This window comes from Chiloscyllium punctatum, chromosome 23 (genome assembly GCF_047496795.1).
Source record: "Chiloscyllium punctatum isolate Juve2018m chromosome 23, sChiPun1.3, whole genome shotgun sequence".
NCBI classification, from domain to species: domain Eukaryota; kingdom Metazoa; phylum Chordata; class Chondrichthyes; order Orectolobiformes; family Hemiscylliidae; genus Chiloscyllium; species Chiloscyllium punctatum.
The window spans coordinates 59,426,595-59,440,824 of record NC_092761.1 but is presented as its reverse complement, the minus strand read 5'-3'; positions in this window follow the sequence as shown (position 1 = coordinate 59,440,824).

The window sequence follows — 14,230 nt, the reverse complement described above, 5'->3', positions numbered from 1 at the left end:
CCCCAGGGCCAGATGGGATTTATCCTAGGATCCTCTGGGAAGCCAGGGAGGAGATTGCCGAGCCTTTGGCATTGATCTTTAAATTATCATTGTCTACAGGAATAGTGCCAGAAGACGGGAGGATAGCAAATGTGGTTCCCCTGTTTAAGAAGGGGAGTAGAGACAACCCTGGTAATTATAGACCAGTGAGCCTTACTTCAGTTGTTGGTAAAGTGTTGGAAAAGGTTATAAGAGATGGAATAATCATCTAGAAAAGAATAATTTGATTAGGGATAGTCAGCACGGTTTTGTGAAGGGTAGGTCGTGCCTCACAAACCTTATTGAGTTCTTTGAGAAGGTGACCAAACAGGTAGATGAGAGTAAACAGGTTGATGAGGTGTATATGGATTTTAACCATTTCCCTGCACTAATCCCTTCTGATCCACGTATTTGTCAGAATATCTTTTAAATAAATGTACCCGCCTCAACCACTTCCGCTGGCAGCTCATTTCATATGCGTAGACCCTCTGGGTAAAAAGTTGCCCCTCAGGTTCCCTTGTATTCTTTCTCCTCTAACCTTAAACTGGTGCCCTTGAGTCTTCGATTCCCCAATCCTGGGAAAAAGACTGAGTGCATTCACCCGATCTGTGCATCTCATGATCTTATACACTTATATAAGGTCCCACCTCAGTCTCCTTCGCTCTAAATAAATAGGTCCTAGTTTGTCCAACCTCCCTCTATAACTCAGACGCTTGAGGCTTAGATTACTTACAGTGTGGAAACAGGCCGTTTGGCCCAACAAGTCCATTCCCCTACATTTGCCCCTTCACCTAACACTATGGGCAAGTTAGCATAGCCAATTCACCTAACCTGCACATTTTTGGACTGTGGGAGGAAACCAGAGCACCCGGAGGAAACCCACACAGACACGGGGAGAATGTGCAAACTCCACACAGAGAGTCGCCTGAGGCGGGAATTGAACCCGGGTTTCTGGCGTTGTGAGGCAGCAGTGCTAACCACTGTGCCACCGTGCCGTCCTGGCAACACCCTTGTGAATTTCTTCTGCGCTCTTTCCAGTTTAGGAACATCATTTCTATAGCAAGGTGATCAAAACTGAACACAATACTCCAAGTGCAGCCTCACCAATGTCCTGTACAACTGTAATAAAACTTCCCAGCTTCTATACTCAATGCCCTGACTGATGAAGGCAGTGTGACAAAAGTCTTCTTCCCTGCCCTGTGAACCTGGGACTCCACTTTCAGAGAACCATATACCTGAACTCCAAGGTCCCTCTGTTCCACTACACTCCTTAAGGCCCTACCATTCACCATTCACCTAACTTGATTTGACTTTCCAAAATGCAAGACCTCACACTTACCTATATTAAACTCAATTTACCATTTCTTGGCCCACTTCCCCAGCTGATCAACGTTCTGCTGCAATTTCTGATAACCTTCTTCACTGTTCATGATGCTGCCTATTTTAGTGTCATCAGCAAACTTACTAATCATGCCTTGTACATTCTCATCCAAATCATTGATATCGATAACAAACAGCAATGGGCCCAGCACCGACCCTGAGGCACTCCACTAGTCACAGGCCTTCAGCCTGATAAGCATTTTTCCATGATTACCCTCTGCGTCCTACCATCAAGCCAACTGTGTATCCAATTTGCCAGCTCCCCCAGATTCCATGAGATCGAACCTTCCAGAGCAGCCTATTATGTGAAATCCATATAGACTACGTCTACCTCCCTGCCCTTGTCAACCTTCCTGGTCACTTCATCAAAGAACTCTGGCAAATTTGTGAGGCATAATCTCCCACTCACAAAGCCATGCTGACTACTCCTAATCAAACCCTGTCTTTCCAAATGTATGTATATTTTATTGATCAGAATCTTCTCAAGTAACTTACCCATCACAGATGCTCAGTTTCCGGGTCTATGGTTCCCAGGTTTTTCTTTGCAGCCCTTCTTGAATAAGGGCACACCATTCGCTACCCTCCAGTCTTTGGAGACCTCACCCGTGGCTAACAATTATGTAAAAATATCAGCCAGGTGAAACACTCAATTCATTTCCAGACTGTAACTCACTTCCAGGGATCTTTATTCCATACAGATACCATTCTACCCTTTAGACTGTGTCTTGGAACTCACTTTAGGGGTATCCGTACCTCCATAAATGAACCACATAAACCTCTGGATTAACTTGCACCCCTGAAGGATCTAATCTCCATCATGTTGCTCTGAGCTCGGCTGCATTCAGAGGCCTGAGCCATCATATCAGCTGTTGTTTGGCAGCTTCCCAAAAGCGAAATGTGAAGATGAAGATAAGGAGACACGAGGCTCTTGCTTCTCATGGCCTGCTCTGGACGCTTGAGAGCCAAGTCAGTCCCATCTCTATCAGTGACTATGGAAAATCCAACTCTCTGTGAAATGGTGAAAGAGGATTTGAGATGATCCAAACCTTTCTCGCATTTGTGGTATGAGTCCCAACAATGAAGAGCTTGCATCTGTGTAGCACCAGTCAAGACCTTAGGATAAGCTAAGGCACTTTATGCCCAATCAAGTACTTTGGGAGTGTAGTCTTTGTTGCAATGGGGAGAAATGCCGCCACCTGGCTGTGCAGAGCAAGATCAATGAAATGAATAACCAGATAATCCATTTTTGCTCTGATAAATAATGGAAATCTATGGTGCTGGAAAAGCACAGCCGGTCAGGCAGTATCCGAGGAGCAGGGGAATCGACGTTTCATCAGGATGAAGGGGTTATGCCTGAAATGTTGATTCTCATGCTCCCTGAAAGCTGCCTGACCTGCTGTGTTTTTCCAGCACCATGCTTTTTGACTCTGATCTTCAGCATCTGCAGTCCTCACTTTCTCCCACGAGGGAAATCTCCCCTGCTCTGCTTCGAACCATCACTCGAGGACAGAAATCACCAATAATGGAATCTGTCACCATGACGAGTGAGAGACATGACCCTCTGTCATTAGTATCCTTACATATAGATAAGGAAGGACACTACTTCAACTGGGACAACACATCCATCCTAGGACAAGCCAAACAGAGACACACACAAGAATTCCTAGAAGCATGACATTCCAACCGAAACTCTATCAAAAACACTTCGAGTTAGACCCCATCTATCACCCCCTGAGAAAAAGAACAGGAAATGACATCACCACAGGAAATGATGTCACCAGAGGAAATGACACCACCAACCCAAAGAAACCCAAACATATAAATAGAAAGCAGGAATTATCAACAGTGCTTCGCCTAGAGGCCCACTGAAGATGTTACCTAGAAAGGTGACAAAACATCTGGAAATGAAACTGCCAGCTCAGTGAGCAAGCCTACATCCAGAACTTCAACCTGAGCTACAAATCTTCTCAAAACTCTGTCACCACAGCAAGAGGAGATGCCTCCATGAATTCCCAACGAATGTCTCTTTCATTCAACAACTCCCCAAGTAGGTGGGAGGGTGGGTAATGTGTTGTAGGCACCTTGGAAATATCCCTGACTCCTGTGTCCAATTCCCATTGTGAAAATCCAGCCAATGACCAATGATACCTTTCCAGAAAAGGGGCTTCTGACCTTAGGCTGAACCCTTTGGTAAACTTTAACTGTTGAAGGTGGAGGAGTTGGTCTTCGCCCTTTGCCACATGTTTATCGATTGGACCATTCATACTCCCTTGGAGGCAGGATCCAATTAATTGAGGGTATTAGTTCACCCAAAAAATATAACTGAATGAAAATATTCTTTTGATTTTCCACTTTTATTGACACCTTGAGCTAAGCACCAACTTCCTTTCTCCAGTGGAAACAGGCGATCATGCTTATGAGTGTGAATTTTGGCTTTGCAAGGCATTGGCTTCAGCTAACAATTGGCGCATTCATTCATCTTGCTACACTCCCTTCTGTCAACCAAACAAAATCTGTCTGTTCAAATAAGAATCAAATTAATTGCATTCATCAACAAGCTACAGATTAGGACTAGCTTCACTTGAGGGCATTCACTGTCCATACAGCAATGAACCAGATTCAGGAACTTGACTCTCAAACACAGTTACATCAGCGTGTGAACCCAAACAACAATTCAGCCATAGGTTGTAGGACGAGTATTAGTTCCAGCTGTAGCTCAGTGGGTGAGACACTCATCCCTTCCACCCCAAACCATTAAAGATTCAAGTCTCCTTTCAAAATCCTATCTGCAAATCTATTTTGACATTCTAGTGTGGCTGGGCTGAACTGTCAGAGGTGTTTGTGTTTCTACAATGGGGAAACAGGCCCTTCGGTCCAACAAGTCCACACCAACTCTCCAAAGAGTAAGCCACAGAGACGCATTCCCCTTCCTGCATTATTGTACATTTACCCCTGACTAATGCACCTAAGCTACACATTCCTGAACACTACGGGCAATTTAGCATGGCCAATTCACCTGACCTGAACAGCTTTGGATTGTCAGAGGAAACAGGAGCAACTGGAGGAAACTCACACAGGGAGAATTTGCAAAATCCACACGGAATCGAACCCAGGTCCCTGGTGATGTGAGGCAGCAGTGCTAATCCCTGCGCCACTGTGCTGCCCTGAGTTTGGATCAGATATTAAACTGATGCCCTTTCAAGTGGGCATCCCCTGGCACAAGTTAAAGAAAAGCAGGGTGCTGCCCTTGCAGGACTGACCAATATTTGTACCCTAATACCAAAACAGTTCCAACATCTGCAGTTATTTGCTCCACCAACAAAACCACGCTGTGTCCTCTGTTCTGGGCAAAGTAAATGGAAGAAAATTCCTTTTTATTTTGTTTTTGGGTTTGTTTCAGACATGAGCAGAGGTCACCCCTCAGCCTCCGACGCTTCAGGGAAAACAGCCCCAGCCTGTTCAACCTCTCCCTGTAGCTCAATCCTCCAACCCTGGCAACATCCTTGTAAATCTTTTCTGAACCCTTGCAGGTATAACAGCATCTTTCCAAAAGGAATGAGACCAGATTTGTTCCTGTCTAGCTGCAACATGACCTCCCATATCCTGTACTCAATGCTCTGTCCAGTAAAGGAAAGCATACCAGACGCCTTCTTCACGATCCTATCTACCTGCGACTCCACTTTCAAGGAGCTATGAACCTGCACTCCAAGGTTTCTTTGTTCAGCAACACTCTCTACAACCTTGCCATTAAATGTATAAGTCCTGCTAAGATTTGCTTTCCCAAAATGCAGCACCTCATATTTATGTAAATTAAACTCCATTTGCCACTTCTCAGCCCATTGGTCCATCTGGTCCAGATCCTGTTGTAATCTGAGGTAACTGTCTTCACTGTCCACTACACCTCCAATTTTAATGTCATCTGCAAACTTACTAACTATACCTCTTGTGCTCATATGCAAATCATTTATATAAATGATGAAAAGTAGAGGACCCAGCACCGATCCTTGTGGCACTCCACTGGTCACAGGCCTCCAGTCTGAAAAACAACCCTCCACCACCACCCTCTGTCTTCTACCTTTGAGCCAGTTCTGTATCCAAATGGCTAGTTCCCCCTGTATTCCATGAGATCTAACCTTGCTAACCAGTCTCCCATGGGGAACCTTGTTGAACACCTTACTGAAGTCCATATAGGTCACATCTACCATTCTACCCACATCAATCCTCTTTGTTATATCTTCAAAAAACTCAATCAATTTTGTGAGACATGATTTTCCATGCACAAAGCCATGTTGACAATCCCTAATCAGTCCTTGCCTTTCTAAATACATGTATATCCTATCCTCAGGATTCTCTCCAACAGCTTGCCCCCACCAATGGCAGGCACACTGGTCTATAGTTCCTTGGCTTGTCTTTACTGCCCTTCTTAAACAGTGGCACCACGTTTGCCAACCTCCAATCTTTTGGCACCTCACCTATGAATATCAATGATACAAATATCTCAGCAAAAGGCCCAGCAATCACTTCCCTAGCTTCCCACAGAGTTCTAGGGTACACCTTATCAAGTCCTGGGGATTTATCGATTTTTATGTATTTCAAGACATCCAGCACTTCCTGCTCCGTAATATAGACAGTTTTCAAGATGTCACCATTTATTTCCCTACATTCTATAGCTTCCATGTCCTGCCCACAGCAAATACTCATGCAAAATATCGTTTAGTTTATCCCCCATCTCTTGCGGCTCCACACAAAGGCTGCCTTGCTGATCTTTGAGGGGCCTTATTCTCTCCCTAGTTACCCTTTTGTCCTTAATGTATTTGTAAAATCTCTTTGGATTCTCCTTGATTTTATTGCCAAAGCTATCTCATGTACCCTTTTTGCCCTCCTGACTTCCCTCTCAAGTATACTCCAGAGTCTGAACAGGCTGGGGCTGTTTTCCCTGGAGCATTGGAGGCTGAGGGATGACCTTATAGAGGTTTACAAAATTATGAGGGGCATGGATAGGATAAATAGGCAAAGTCTTTTCCTTGGGGTCGGGGAGTCCAGATCTAGAGGGCATAGGTTTAGGGTGAGAGGGGAAAGATATAAAAGAGACCTAAGGGGCAACTTTTTCACACAGAGGGTGGTACACATGTAAATAGCTGCCAGAGGATGTGGTGGAGGCTGGTACAATTGCAACATTTAAGAGGCATTTGGATGTGTATATGAATAGGAAGGGTTTGGAGGGATATGGACCGGGTGCTGGCAGGTGGGACTGGATTGGGTTGGGATATCTGGTCGGCATGGATGGGTTGGACCGAAGGGTCTGCTTCCATGCTGTACATCTCTATGACTCTATAACTCTACTGTCTTTATATTCTTCTAAGGATTCAATCGATCTATCCTGTCTATACCTGACATGTGCTTCCTTCTTTCTCTTAACCAAACCCTCAATTTCTTTAGTCATCCAGATATCCCTATATCTCTACCAGTCTTCCCTTTCACCTGAAAAGGAATATTCTATCTCTGGACTCTCGTTATCGCATTTCTGAAGTCTTCCCATTTTCCAGTCGTCTCTTTACCTGCGAACATCTGCCCCCAATCAGCTTTTGAAAGTCCTTGCCTCATACCATCAAAATTGGCCTTTTTCCAATTTAGAACTTCAACTTTTAGATCTGGTCTATCTTTCTCCATCACTATTGTAAAACTAATACAATTATGGTCGCTGTCCCCAAAGTGCCTTATTCACCTGGCTTCTTTCAATCTACACTAGAAAAGCGCAGCAGGTCAGGCAGCATCCAAGGAGCAGGAGGAACAACGTTTCGGGAGGAGGAACAACATCCGCTGCACCTGATGTGGCCTCCTCTATATTGGGGAGACAGGCCGCCTACTTGCGGAACGTTTCAGAGAACACGTCTGGGACACCCGGACCAACCAACCCAACCATCCCGTGGCTCAACACTTCAACTCCCCCTCCCACTCCACCAAGGACATGCAGGTCCTTGGACTCCTCCATCGCCAGACCATAGCAACATGACGGCTGGAGGAAGAGCACCTCATCTTCTGCCTAGGAACCCTCCAACCACAAGGGATGAACTCAGATTTCTCCAGTTTCCTCATTTCCGCTCCCCCCACCTTGTCTCAGTCCCAACCTTTGAACTCAGCACCACCTTCCTAACCTGCAATCTTCTTCCTGACCTCTCCGTCCCCACCCCTACTCCGGTCTATCACCCTTACCTTATCACCCTCACCTTAACCTCCTTCCACCTATCACATTTCCAACGCCCCTCTCCCAAGTCCCTCCTCCCTACCTTTTATCTTAGCCTGCTTGGCACACTTTCCTCATTCCTGAAGAAGGGCTCATGCCCGAAACGTCGATTCTCCTGCTCCTTGGATGCTGCCTGACCTGCTGCGCTTTTCCAGCAACACATTTTCAGCTCTGATCTCCAGCATCTGCAGTCCTCACTTTCTTTCAATCTACCACCAAGAAACACCAATCTGAAGCCCATCTAGCCTACACTATTCCATTTTTATCCATATGCCTATCCAATAATCATTTAAATGCCCTTAAGTTTGTCTTATTCCTCTACAAAACACTCTCCAGGGTAACTTAATAATTATGTCTTATATTTTTAAGTTTAATCAAGAGACACAATTCAATAAAACATATAATCAAGAAAGAACCCACTCTACTCACTACTGCAAATTTACTATAAGGCCACTCTTAAAATATTCACTTTTCTGTTTCTGTGCTGTGACCTCTCCCAAATAGGTTCCTCCAAGAATTGTACTGTTTTCACCGTTCACTCAAAAAAGAAGTCAAAAGGCATTGAAGGCTTCCTGGGGTATTGGTAAGAAATGTAGACTTACATTTGTATAACACCTTTCATATCTTGAAGTCATACAAGTCATACAAGACACACCATCATCACATTGCGCACAGCAAGATCCCCAAAACAGCAATTTGATAATGACCAGATGATCTGTTCCATTGATGTTGGTTGAGGGATAGATATTGGCCAGACTGGTTGTCCACCTTGCAGAATGCTGACATTCTGTCCGCAAATGTGACCCTGAACTTCCAGTTGCCTGCCACTTCAACACACCATCCTGTCCCCTGGCCAACATCTCTGCCTCAGGCTTGCTGCAGTGCTCCAGCGAAGCTCGGCTGGAAGAACAGCACCACATTTTCCCCTTGGGAACCCAACAGCCTTCTGGACTCAATGTTGAGTTCAACAATTTTAGGGCCTGAGCACCTTCTCCCATGTCCTTACCTGAACCCCCACACACCAGGACTTGTCATCATATTGGCCCCAACACACACAACCCATTGTCAGCCACTAATGGTTCCCACTAGCAGGTATTCATTCCCCCAGATTGATCATTACCCAATTCTTTGTCTCTCCAATGGAGTTTCTCTCTTTTTTGGGTTCTATCTCCACCTATCATTTACCCCGACCCCCTCCCCTGCCCTGCATAAATATCATCTTTTTCCTGGCTACCATTAGTTCTGAAGAAGGGTCACTGGGGTGTTGTGTACAGTTCTGGTCACTGCATTATGGGAAGGATGTGGAAGCTTTGGAAAGGGTTCAGAGGCAATTTACTAGGATGTTGCCTGATATGGAGGGAAGGTCTTATGAGGAAAGGCTTAAGGACTTGTGGCTGTTTTCATTAGCGAGAAGAAGGTTGAGAGGTGACTTAATTGAGACATATGAGATAATCAGAGGATTAGGTCGTGAAAGCCTTTTTCCTCGGATGGTGATGGCTAGCATGAGGGGACATAGCTTTAAATTGAGGGGTGATAGATATAGGACAGATGTGAGAGGTAGTTTCTTTACTCAGAGAATAGTAGGGAAGTAGAATACCCTGCCTGCAACTGTAGTAGACTTACCAATTTTAAGGGCATTTAAATGATTATTGGATAGGCATATGGATAAAAATGGAATAGTGTAGGCTAGATGGGCTTCAGATTGGTGTCACAGGTCGGGGCAACATCGAGGGCCGAAGGGCCTGTACTGCGCTGTAATGTTCTATGTTCTATATTCTATGACCCAAAAAATTAAATCTGCTATCTGTCCACTGATAATGCCAGACCTGCTGAGTTTTTCCAGCAATTCCTGTTTTTTTTATTCCTCTTTCTACGTGCACTCAAGAGGCTGAATGGTCTCTCGATTTTCCCACCCAGGGGTTAGCCGCACGGACGCTGCAGTACTCCCTCGGGCAGCTGTGAGGGTTAACGCTGCAGGGATGGAAATATCAGGAGGACTCGGTCATTCTCTGCTTGAGGCATAGAGGGTTGTTCCTTAATGTTGGACTGCGTAGTTCCAGTAAGTTACAGTATGGGAACCTGGATGGAGAGCAGTGCATTAACATGGTACTTCCTGCCGGCCTCTTGTCTTTCTCATTGTTACCCGACTGGGAGGTGGGGGCGTGGTCGGCTTTGACAAAGGTTTCCTGCATCCGCAGCTCTCTCTGCCTGAAGAATGGGTTTATTTGTTGTTTTAAGCCGGAGAGCGGGAGCCTGCTGGGACGTGTCAATAGGGCAGGTTCAGATTCCCCTTGATTACCTGAGCCTCCATTAACCTGCTCAGTGTTCCATCACACAACCGCGACCTTTCACCTTGAGCTCTTCTCTCTGTTGGCAGGAGACACCACCTGGGCTCCTCACAGTGATGCCTGAGGGAGGATTTTCACTCTCTGCAAACTAATACCTTCTTAATGCTCAGACTCACAGCTGCTGGGCGATGGAGGGGGGGGGAGTTGGGGGTGGTGGTGGGGTGGTGGTAGTCTGGACTGGGGGGCACTCTCGCAGGCTGAAGGCAGAGCTGAGATAGACAGACTTTTCAGATTTGGAACATAACCCCTAACACCCTTCAGGGTTATGCGACAGCGAGGTGGAAGGGGATATATTGTGTATGGATATCAACTAATGAGAGATCAAAGGTGACATGCCATTGATACCTTGACCATTGATGTCAGTCAGGGGATAATGGATATAGAGCTGGCAAGAGCACTCACATTGATTCTCCAATAAGGGGCCAAAGGCATAGATAAGGCAAGGCAATTGACAGTACACTTACCTTCAGAGCTAAAAAGTTGTGTGTCTCAGTTCCACTTCAGAAATCTAAATGCCTGATCCACACTGGGGCTTATTTCAATGTTGAGGGAATGTTGCAAAGTCCATTCTACCTTTCAGATGAAGCACTGAATCAAGCCCCCACCTGCCCTCCCAGGTAAATGGAAAGCTTCCACCACAGAACTTACTGGAAGCAATGGCCTATTGGTATTTTCTGTTCGCCCAGAGACCCAAGTGATGATCTGGAACAGAACATGAGGACTGCAGATGCTGGGGATCAGTCGAAAAGTGTGGCACTGGAAAAGCGCAGCTGGTCAGGCAGCATCCGGGGAGCAGGAGGGGTCAACGTTTTGAGCATGAGTTAATGAAGAGCTTATGCCCGAAACATCGACTCTCCTGCTCCACAGATGCTGCCTGACTGGCTGTGCATTTCCAGCAACACACTTTTCAATGATGTTCTGGAGGACCCAGCTTCATGGTCCAGATAAACTCAGGGGGTGGAATTCAAATTCAATAAAAATCTGGAATTTAGCATCCCGCCCTACTCGTGTATTCAATTCCCCTTGCTGTTAATCATAACATTTTATTAGCTTTCCTATTTACTTGTTGGAGTTGCATCCTCACGCACCATCTGTGATTCATGCTGTAGAACACCCAGTTTCTGCTGCATCTCAGAGTTCTGTAATCTCTCTCTTTTTTAAGTAATATGTTTCTTTTTCATTCTTTCTGGCGAAATGGACAATTTCTACATTTTCCCACATTTTATGTTTCATTGCCAGACCTCTGCCCAGTCACTTAACTTTTCCAAACTTAGACTACTTACAGTGTAGAAACAGGCCCTTCGGCCCAACAAGTCCACACCGCCCCGCCGAAGCGCAACCCACCCATACCCCGACATTCACCCCTTACCTAACACTACGGGCAATTTAGCATGGCCAATTCACCTGACCTCCTTTTTGATGCTCTCCTAATATCTTCTTCACAATGCCTTTCCTCCTGATCACTGTGCCATCCGGTTGGTATTGGGTCTGTTTGAGTCCAGGGTGGCGTGGTCCAAGTGCCAAGAGAGCTTCCAGATCTCGGCCTTGGGCTAAGATGGCTGCAGCACTTGAGTGGCACCATCAGAGCCATGCTGACATGTTTGAAGCAGGGATCATTCTGCCTCTGGATGGGGTCCTACGGAATTGCTGAAAGCAGCCGGTTCCAACAGGCATGGGGGTTCAGCTCGAAAAATGTGGCACTGGAAAAGCACAGCAGGCCAGGCAGCATCTGAGGAGCAGGACAGTCGACGTTTTGGGCATAAGCCCTTCATCAGGAGTGTGGAGCTGCCGTCCTGCCTCACCCAGTTCATGTCAGGGGTGGGGCAAGGACTCAACTTCATATTGATAGAGAAAGGCCCTTCAGCTCATTGAGTCTGTGCCAGTCTTAACGCTTCTTAATCCCTTATCCTGCTGCACCTCCTCTTTCGGAAGCCTCCTCAGGACACAGCCCTGACTTGTATATTTGGTCACTTCTCCTTATTGTTCTCACAGCTCAATGTCTAGCTTTAGCACCGGCAGATTCCGCGTGGGACTACAAGCTATTGCCCTGACTTTTAAGTTGACTCACTGACTGCGAATCTCTTCATACCTGAGTTGCTTTTGGACTGAGAGGTGGCAGTCTATTTGACTGGGGGAGAGGCAGGGGGAGTGGGTTGTTGGGTCACAATCTTGTTTTTACGCTGGACAGTGAACCTATTTCTCCCTGCCTGCGTAGAGGACCCTCAACCCAACTGTAAACACCTGGATCAACCCTTTCCAGATGGAACAAGGTCAATACAGAGCAGGCCTGCCTCCTGGCTACATGTGGCTCAATGATGTACGAGCGATGCTCAGTGAGAACAGCTCTCCTGTGCGAAATCCAAGAGGTAAGATTGAGAAGATATTGGCCTAGTAGTATCGTCACTAGACTATTAATCCAGAAACTCAAATAATGTGCTGCAGATTTGGGTTCAAAACCCACTTTGGTAGATGGTGGTGGATTATGAATTCAGTAAAAATCCTGATTTTAGAATCTAACTGTGAATCGACTGTCAGAAACCAAAACCCATCTGGCTCACTAATGTCCTTTAGGGAAGAAAACTGCTGTTCTTACCTGGTCTGGTCGACATGTGACGCCAGCAGTGTGGTTGACTCTTAACTGCCCTTTGGGCAATTAGGGATGGGAAACAAATGTTGACCCAACCAGCGATGCTCTCATCGTGAGAGTGAATAAGAAAAAGACCCAGTTTACCAAACCCAAAGGTTTTGCTCGTTCTTTCTTCGATCTGATCTGTCTGTTTGTGAGTGACGTGAAGCCGATGGCATAAATTTGCTGGTGAACCAGTTTCACAAAGTCATGAGTTTAATCTAAAATGACAATGTGGAAACAGGCCATTCAGCCCAAGTCTCTGCTCAGTGTCTCTCCCTCCAAGAAGCAATGGTCTTAACCCTTTATCCCTTTGTCCCCTTTCTTTCAGCCATCGATCCAATTTACTCTGAGATGACCAAGTGGCTTTGCTTCCAACAATTTCTTTGGGAGTTATTCCTCAACAGCGCAGCCCTGTGTGTAAAATCTTTCTCTCTCTCTCTGTATTCTGAATTTCTTACATTCAATTCTGTAGTCATACCACTGCCCCTTTAAGAGCCATTTGCTTTCTGTTCCTTGGAAATGTTAAACTTTACTGCTAACTTACACGCTCCAGGCACGTTTTATTATGTAATCAGGTTATCAGTAACTTTATACCGGAGTGGGGAGGAGAAGGGGTGGGTTACATTGGGTTCATGTTTGGAACAAGGATAGATCAGACTGGGGAAAGGAGCCCAGTGATGAGACCTTTGATCATATAATGACTTGGGCAGAGAATAAGGAGTGTTACTCAGCATCTAGAAAGTGCAGTAAGTTATACTGTGACTGAATCTTTAGGCTATCCCATACTGACCTGAAGGTACGTAATGCAGATAATCTCTTCAGTCTCTTTAGTCACCAGCTCAGCGAAACACGGAGAGTTGAAAATCAATTATACTTGATAATTCCCAGGCGTGTCAGTAGAACTGAACATCAGATACCCTTGACACTTTGAGACACCACAAGGAAAGGCAGGATGGGAAATGGGAAGAGGCAGAGAGATGCAGTTGGTCTGAATTTCTCATAGTAGCTAGTCTGAACTCAGAGACAGATATCTGTAATGAAGGAGAAAATAGATCTTTTCAATGTTTTAATCAAAGTTTACCTCATGGGTTAATGATTGTGCTTGAGTAGCGGGTAGGGGAATGGCAGCATAGAGTCACAGAGATGTACAGTGTGGAAACAGACCCTTCGGTCCAACTCGTCCATGCTGACCAGATATCCTAAATTAATCGAGTCCCATTTGCCAGCCTTTGGCCCATATCCCTCTCAACCCTTCCTTTTCATTTGTTAGAAAGTGGGGTGCTGGAAAAGCACAGCGGTCAGGCAGCATCTGAGGAGTAGGAGAGTCAATGTTTCGAGCATAAGCCCTTCATGAGGAATGTGGGGGGGGGGGGGTGCAGCCCAAGGTGGGAGGGGTGACAGATAAATGGGAGGGGGTGGGGCTGGGGGCAAAGGTAGCTGGGAAGGCAATGGGTAGATGAAGATGGGGGTGATGGTGATGGGTTTGAATGGGGAGACCTTCTAGATCCCCCTACCCTGGTGAAAAGACCTTGGCTATGACCCTCATGATTTTATAAACCTCTATAAAGTCACCTGTCCGCTTTCAACGCAGGCAGAAAATATTAGACAGTA